At 29.5% G+C, this 8,367-nt stretch overlaps 1 long non-coding RNA gene and 1 other non-coding gene across 4 annotated transcripts in view; both read right to left on the bottom strand.

Annotated features, from left to right (window-relative positions):
• Positions 1 to 444: 444 nt before the first annotated feature.
• Positions 445 to 546, bottom strand: LOC149188654 (U6 spliceosomal RNA). Its single transcript, XR_016256595.1, has one exon. It is a non-coding gene; the product is annotated as a U6 spliceosomal RNA (small nuclear RNA).
• A 1,185-nt stretch (positions 547 to 1,731) lies between these two features.
• Positions 1,732 to 8,367, bottom strand: part of LOC149188651 (uncharacterized) — a 100,070-nt gene continuing 93,434 nt past the window's right edge. The window contains exons 2-3 of one of the 3 annotated variants that reach the window (XR_016255828.1): positions 2,329 to 2,400; positions 1,732 to 2,068 (exon numbers count right to left, since the gene is read on the bottom strand). This is a non-coding gene — a long non-coding RNA (uncharacterized LOC149188651). The remainder of the gene's footprint in view (positions 2,069 to 2,328; positions 2,401 to 8,367) is intronic. The other 2 variants (XR_016255827.1, XR_016255825.1) reach the window with 2 other exon arrangements.

Here is an 8,367-nt window from a genome sequence, read left to right as displayed (position 1 = left end):
ATTCTATTCATCAAATTTCAGAATCCAATTACATTTAATACAACCTACAATTAATTGAGAAGAATAATCAATGAAGCAGACGAAGTGCTTAGCTGTCCCTACTAAAGTTTTGATTATGAGTTGAGGTTTGACCATCATTCTCGAATTCATATTCCGAAGAGTAACCTCATTAGCTGCATTTGTTTTAAATTCTTTTGCCTCATGGTAGTTTCAGAATGGGATAAAGATACACCAAGATACAGGCTTCTCCAGTATTTTGGGATTCCATCGTTAGCAGATAAATAGCTCGGGTGAAGGCTATGTTAAGGGGAAATTACTGAAGATTTGGGGTTTTGGCCAAAGAAAATGAATACACTATGTCAATGCAAATTTCCTCGAAATTTGGGATTTTGGCAAAAGAAAATGAATATAATGGCACCAACTTTCTTTTGAAAAAGAAAATTTAAAAATATGGTCTAATTTTAGATTTGTGTGTCATCCTTGAACAGTGGCCATGTTAGTCTTCTCTGTACATTACAATTCCAATTTGAGAGAGATAATCTTCTCTGTATGTTCCAATGTTATCAGATATCTCTATAGATATATCTTTCGTGTTCACTTGATAAGATTTTAGTTTCTATGCACATTGGAGACGAGGTATTAGTCATTTTATGTCACTACCCTCAGGAAAAGGTATTGCGACCCCTAGAGCGATTTTCCTGGAAGCATTGATACTTCTAAGCCTTGGGCCTTTTTATTATAGTGCTTCTATCAACAATGGTCAGAGGAGTGGAGGAGGGTTAATCTTATATTACAGTTTCAAAGTCAAAATGACGTTGGGATTTGGGCAAATAATCAAACAAAAATTTTGGTTGCAAAAACTTGCTTTTGTTTGCCAAAAAAGGTGTTATATTTAGTTATACATATTTGGGGAATCAATGTTATCTATTAACTAGCTCAATAACACTAATGTTTACGAGAATATCTGAGACCAAGCTTATTAATGATATCTGAGACCAAGCTTATTAACGAAACTACATATTGTTTTCATGCTCACATATTTACGTGGAAAGAATCCTGCAACAGAGAGCTAGTAAAAAGAGGGTCTCCTTTTAGAAAAGAATCTGTGGGTTATAATTAAACAAATTAACGACCAGTCATATGAATACTTTCATCGTCCTCCCAGGGATCCAATACCGGCGCCATATGAAAACTGAGACTGTTTACACGTAGATCAACATATATTTCTTTTATATCTCTTTTGGCTTTGTTTATAGCTCTTGTTTTAGCTACCAGTGTTTAGTGTTTCGCTGACATTTATGGACAGTCCTGTTATTTTGTATGCATATGGACAGCTATGTATTTATCTGATATTTATTCTTATTACTTGCTCTCAACTGTGTAGCAATCAACTGGATTGGGATGGCCATGTATTTCTTTTGTTACTCTGTCAGTCCCCATTTTTTAGCTCAAGCATGGACAGATTAGTTTTTATGCTTTATTTTTTAATTTCACTAACAGTTTTTGGTGGTGGAGTATTTCTTTCTTTAGTAGCTTTTGTAAATGACAAAATATCCCCTCTATTTCATCAGTTTTATCTTCAAGCTAACTCTTAATGTAAAGTTACTTGATTAGAGTAATATATAAATACATTCTTGAAACGTATATGCAATATATAAATACAACATTTTAATATAAATGAAATTGCAATTTTTTTTCCCTTAAAATAAAGAAATAAAAATAAAAATAAAAATCGTGTTCACAGACCATACAATACTCTGAAACATAGCATCTGATCGAGAACCATTATAAAACATAATATTTATAAACAAGTACATGGTAGCTGCTGCTTTCTGTAAAATGGTTAATTGTATCATAAATAGAAAGATTTTCTACTGACATTGGGAACAGAACCATGAGGGTAGATTACTTTTGTGATTAGTCGCAACAGCTTTTCCTTGCCTATTGTAGAGCACATCAATCATCCGGATAAACTTCTGGGGATTGTCAACCATCCATATTCAGAGCTAACATCGCAACTTGCTACCTGTGATGATTTCGCAAAATCCCAAAATTTTATACTCAGAAACTGTACATACAAATATATACATGCTGCGTTACGTTGCTTGAAAACCAAAAAAGGGATTTCACTGATGGCAAGAAAACCAAAAGAGGGCATTCACTGATTGCAACAAATATGTGGTTTGCCATGGATATTAAATGAATTAGGGTTGTATATACTTACTCTGTATAACTGACCTACCAAAATCTAAACATAAATTTATACAACCCCACTCATTTCCCACTCATTTAATGTCCATTAACATTTTATTTTCAGCATCCACTTACCAGTATGGTGTCACGGTTGCGGATCACCCTGATCCTGAGTGCGCGGACTCCCTCCAAGCGCTTCATCCAACTCTGAAAAGAAAGAGCTTTGCTTACATTCAGAGGAAAACAGCTTCTCTGCTCAATCTTTACAAAACCCTTACCAAGATTCATTAATTCATAATCTCGTACCCTAATGAGTCAATAGATTTGGATTTTCCAAAAGAAGAAATAGAAGCCAAGAGTGCATAACATTAATTACCGATTTGGATTTGCTCAGAGTCCCTCGAACTCCCTGTGAAAGTTGCGACTAGGGAGGCCAACATTTTCTCCTTTACACCGCCACGCCTGGGCGGAAGGCTCAAAAAATTATTACTCCCAACCCGTAATTTCCCACACTTAGCAGTCGTTTCTTCTTTCTTCTCCATGTCCGCACCTGGTGAATGCTCAGAGACAAAGAGACCAGAGATCACAAATCGAGATCAAGCGCGACTGCTCTTTTATCAGCCAACGATTGATAATGGGACAGAAATGCAGGTTGACAGTGAAAGGGCCCTGCTGATATATATCTATATACATGTGCATTGTACAATTTTGTCGTGTACATAGAATTTTCATCATTGCAGTAGTGTGCCTTTTCGGTACATGCCTCTGTCGAAATAGCATATGGAAAAACCATTATTAAGTTTGTATAATGTAAATGAACCAAAATATTTTTTTATTTTAAAATTAAAATTATAAAATTATCACATTATCATCGAATCAAATTATTAAAAATTAAGAAAAATGAACTAATATAGGAACAAGTGTAATATATAATATTGCTATTTAGTACTTGTTTCAAATAAAAAAAATTAAAATTAATTTATTTAAATATAATTAAAAATTAATAAAATTTCTTTAACTTATTTTATACTAAAAAAATAATTAAATTAAATTAAATTAATAAAAATATTTACATTAAAAATAATTATATAAACTAAAATTAATATACTTTATATATTTTATATATGATAATAAGAAAAATATATATATATATATATAAGATAGTTAATGATTTACCATATTAAATATTAATTTATATATAAATAATAATATATTACAATAAATAAATTATATCAATGGATATTAAAAAAAATTATTAAATAAAACAAATAATTTTATATAGTATTATTATTATTATTATATAATATAATATAATATGTTATTAATATTTAAATTAATTTTAAATTAAATAATATTAAAACTAAAATATATTTAAAATTACATTTTTGTTGTTATCACTATGTTTGAATAAACACTTTGATTAGATTTATAGTGATATTTTTATTAGAGGTTAGATTTATTGTTTTTGAAACAATAAAGTTGTAATTTACAAAAGATATTTATATACTCAATCAAACACCAAACATCATTTAATAAAGAAAAAAACATTTTGGTTAGATTTCACTTTAAATTATGTTAATTTTCAAATCAAACCATAAGGTTAAATGTTAAAAACTATAATATATATATTATATAAACATGAATAAATATATTTATAATAATAATTATTAATATTATTTAATTTTAAAATTATGAAAATATGTAATCTAATTTAAATGTGAAAAAAATAAAATGATTAGCTCAATAAATATGAAATTAATTCAGAAATATAAATACGAATGTATTAAATTTGAGGTAAAGAAAAATGATTACCATGCATTGAAGGTTGAGGAAAGGGAGCTTTGAGAAAAGTAGAGAATTTAATGGAAAATGCTAAATATCATAAGTTAATATCAACATTAAATACTAAAATTTAAGTACTCAGAAATACTAAAAATACATCAAATTTAGAGCTAAAAAATAGAGATTACTGCACATTCAAGTTAAGAAAAGGAACCTTTGAGAAAAGTGGAGATTTAATTGGAAAATGTGAAAACTTTAAATAAATCAAATTTAATGCTTTCTTTATATAGAAGAATACAGAGTTTCTAAAATACAGTGGGCACCACGTCAAATATGAATCACTAGGTTGTCAATATAGAGCACATTCTTCCCTCTAGAGATCTGTTTGTTTATGTGGCATGAATGGAGGACATAATGGTACATATTATGGTATACTCCATTAATCCACGGTATAATTTAATAAGGGCTCTTGTATTAACTTATGGTATTGTCTAATAATAGTTTTAGCTAAATAAATATATTAGGCAAACAGAGAGTTTTTTAATTTTTAATTTTTTAATATATTTTTCCTCAATTCAATTTCCAAAGAAATACATCTTACAAAATGACCATTTTTTCTTTAATTTTTAAATATATATTTTTATTTAACAATTCCATTTAAAAAGCCAAAAAAATATGAGCCAATTAAAATTATAAAATTTACAAAAATAAAATAAAAATTGACGAAATCAAAGAACCATATAAACTGCCTTCCCCAAATATAATAATAAAAACTATATCCCCGATTAAAATACATCCATAATAGCAACTATCAACGTAATAATTATTTAAATAACAACTACCAGCGTAATAATTATTTAAATGAATAATCAAGAAGGAAAATTACCTCACAAATAACACCACGTAGATCAAAATTCACGTATGATCCTTTTCTAGGACCTAGAAGTCGGAAGTGCACATACAGTGGACGAATCTCTGAATCCATGTCATGTTGAAAATTTGTAGGGTGAATTTATACGTCAAATAAGATTCGTCAAATTAGATTATTGGTGGTGGTTATAAATTTAAATTATTTAGAAGTTATTGATATTTTTATGAAAAAAATACATAAATTATTAAATTATTAAAAAAATTGATTTAATATAATTAAAAAGTTTTTAAAATATTTATATGTATGGTTATGATGATTATTTTTATTCATAATTTTTAACATTTTATTTATATACTGGAAAAGTATGAAGAGAAGTATTACAATATTATTATAGTTTTGTTCAAATATTAAGAGAAAAATATTTTGACTTTTAAATTGATGTGAGTATAAGTTGGACAATCTAATGGAGTGCTTTTTTTCTTAAACTCATTTAGTTTCAGGTGATAGACTTTTTCATTCTATGGTGTTTTTGAAATTGGCCAAGAACAATGTAAACTTTGAAAGGTGAACTATAAACTCAAAATGGGAACTCTGGCCAAAAAACATGAAAAACAGTGCTAAAAACAAAAAGTGTGTATATTGGGACCATGGTATTTTTTTAGAGTCAATTTTCAACATTTTTAAAAAACGCCAATAAAACGGAATTTTTATATGCAAAAAAACCATTTGAAGAAAAAAACACAGACTAATGTTTTTGCTAAAATAACATTTTTCTTTCCTAAGTATAATTTTAACATGTTTTAGTAATGATGATAAAGATAAAATAATGGGATCGGAAACATATTAACATTCTATTAGTTTTCATCCATGTTGTCAAACATATAATAATATGACACTAAAGATCGCTAAAATTCTAATTGTTTTCAACCATAACATTAAAGATACAGAAAAAAATGAAAAAATTTCAACCATAAAATTAAAAAACCATGACATTATGAACAAATTACATGACTAAATTAATCAAAATGTCATTATTTGTAGATTGAATGAAACATACATTATATCTCTAATTTATTGTTGCATTGTAGATATTCTAAACAATAAAAATCATCATAATTAAAACATATAATCCAACAACATAGAAATGACTCATAACTTATGATTTAACACCATATGGAAATCAAAAAATTTATTTCAAGATACGATGCAAACATCAGTTATATAAACTATCTTAGACAATTATTCAAAACCACTCATATTTTCTTGCATACCATCAGAATTCACATCTTCATACGAATGACTGGATGCAAACGAAGATGTTCCATATTCTTCTCTTTCATCATCTAGTGCCCCATCTCAGTCCACATGCATGCCCCTCATTTCAAGTTTCCAAATTCTTTTGGATCTACCACTGGTTTCAGCAGACTCTCATCTCAACATTGTTCCTTCTGGTAACAACTTTTTTAGAATCTCTATCATCTTGAAGCGAAGAGTTCCTCTCTTTGTTAAATTGAAGTCATAAGCAAGTATGTCAACATCCTCCAATTTTAAAAGGTCTGAGCGGTGACAATTTATATTTGTACCCTTTATTTTCCTCTTTCCGCCAATCTTTTTATCAACTACGATCTCTGGCTTAAACACACCTTTCAATGGGTGTGTATTTGTGGCATACCAATGTACTTCAACACTTGTAACATCTTCATTTTCTGTAATGAGCTTTATAACCTTAGCAACCCATAATGGATAGCCATTGGGATCTCCATCTGCTAGCACTGCAATCATGCAACCTTCCTTAATATCTTGTACTGAACCCATGTAAAGGTCTTCCATGATTTCACGTTGTGCATGAGATCTTCTGGAACCAATATACATCTCTCTTTCCTCTGCCTATGAATAATTAATAATACCTTGAGATTGTTGTTGTTCAACAATGTTTCTTTCTTCATGTTCATTTGACACATTTTGTGGCCAAATAAATGGATTTTTCAAAGGTATATCTTCATTTGTTGTTTTTGAAATGACATCACTTTGATTATTGAAAAAGTACTCCCACCAAACTGAATCAACGATGTCAAAGTACTCATATGTATATCTAATAAATTTTTTAATTTCTTCTAAACAATCAAAATAATTTATATCTCTATTATGTCTACGTGCATTATGAACTTCAACAACTAATTGTAATAACAATATATTTGATGCAAATATTGGATGATCTAGAATGAACTTCAAAAATTCCAAACCTGGTGATGGTGCCCATTCTGCAGTAGTTGAATACTTCTTGCCCCATATTAGTATTTTCCCATCAATTTTTTTGATACAAAATTGATGTTGGAAGCTAATGTCATTAAGTTGTTCAATGCATTTCTCCTCACTATGAGATCCTAGAATAAACCTTAACATGTCAACAGTGTCTTCCAACACATCAAAAGTAGGCTCTAGCATGTATGATTTCTTAGTACATTCAATTAATGATGGTAAGCTCCCAACTTCCTTCCTCCTCAATGTGACTGACAAACCACTGAACATCTGATCAATATGGGCATGAGTGTGCCCAACAAGAAGGAAACCAACCTTTACCTTCTGAAAAATTCTCAATTCAACATGCATGTTTAGATATCCAACAACAATCTGATTTTTGTTTTCACGATAAGTGTTGTGCAATTGTAGATACAAAACTTCAGGAAGATTACCAGACCAATGAGAAAGAAAATCACGAGTTATGGTTATCGTCAGATTTGCATCATTATGAATATTTGGAGCTGTGAAGTACACCTTTGGCACCATTTTCCCATTGAAGACCATACAATCGACCAAGCGATACTGAATAAAAATTTCCTCCTGTAAATTTTGGGTGTGCGAACAAAATGTGGTAAAAGTGTTTTCTTATGGTTATCAAACCCAAATATTTATTTGGATTATCATAACACTTCTTTCTATGTTTGTGCAACTTTTTCCTTTCACTTGTTTGTTGTTCGTGATGCTCCTGAAGTTCTTTAACAATGGAATCTACACAACACAAAAGAAAGATTAAGAAATATGTTTTTTGACCCTTCACATTTATCCCTTTTTTATTTAATAGAAGCACATGTACTGCAAATCCCCATCCTTGTCTTCTTAGGAATATAGACATTTTTGAATTCTTTCTTTCATACCCTCACAAAATATTGATATGTAATAAATCGACCATGTCCCTCAGCGCTTTCTGCATATTTGTATAAGTTGTAGATTTCTCGTCTTGCGAAATTGTCTGAAATATGTATTGTCTCTCTATTTGGAATACATTCTCCATGCTTTGAAATTCATCCATGACATTGCAGTATTTGATAATGGCCCAAACTTTCGTTTATGACGTACTTTTGAATAAAATGTGGGATCATTTTCAAATTTTTCTTGGATTCTTGAGAGACGAAAATTACCCTTTGAATAAAACATTTTGAAAGCCTTTCTACAAATAAATAAAGACCCAATATGATAATCATAACCTGACAATGTAGATTGCATGCACCCCACTAAATATG

The sequence above is a fragment of the Pinus tabuliformis genome, chromosome 3_1, assembly GCF_031772625.1.
Source record: "Pinus tabuliformis cultivar Carrire ecotype Pingquan chromosome 3_1, CPIR1, whole genome shotgun sequence".
NCBI lineage: Eukaryota > Viridiplantae > Streptophyta > Pinopsida > Pinales > Pinaceae > Pinus > Pinus tabuliformis.
The sequence above is the reverse complement of the archived record's forward strand: the minus strand, read 5'-3'. Positions and strand labels throughout refer to the sequence as shown.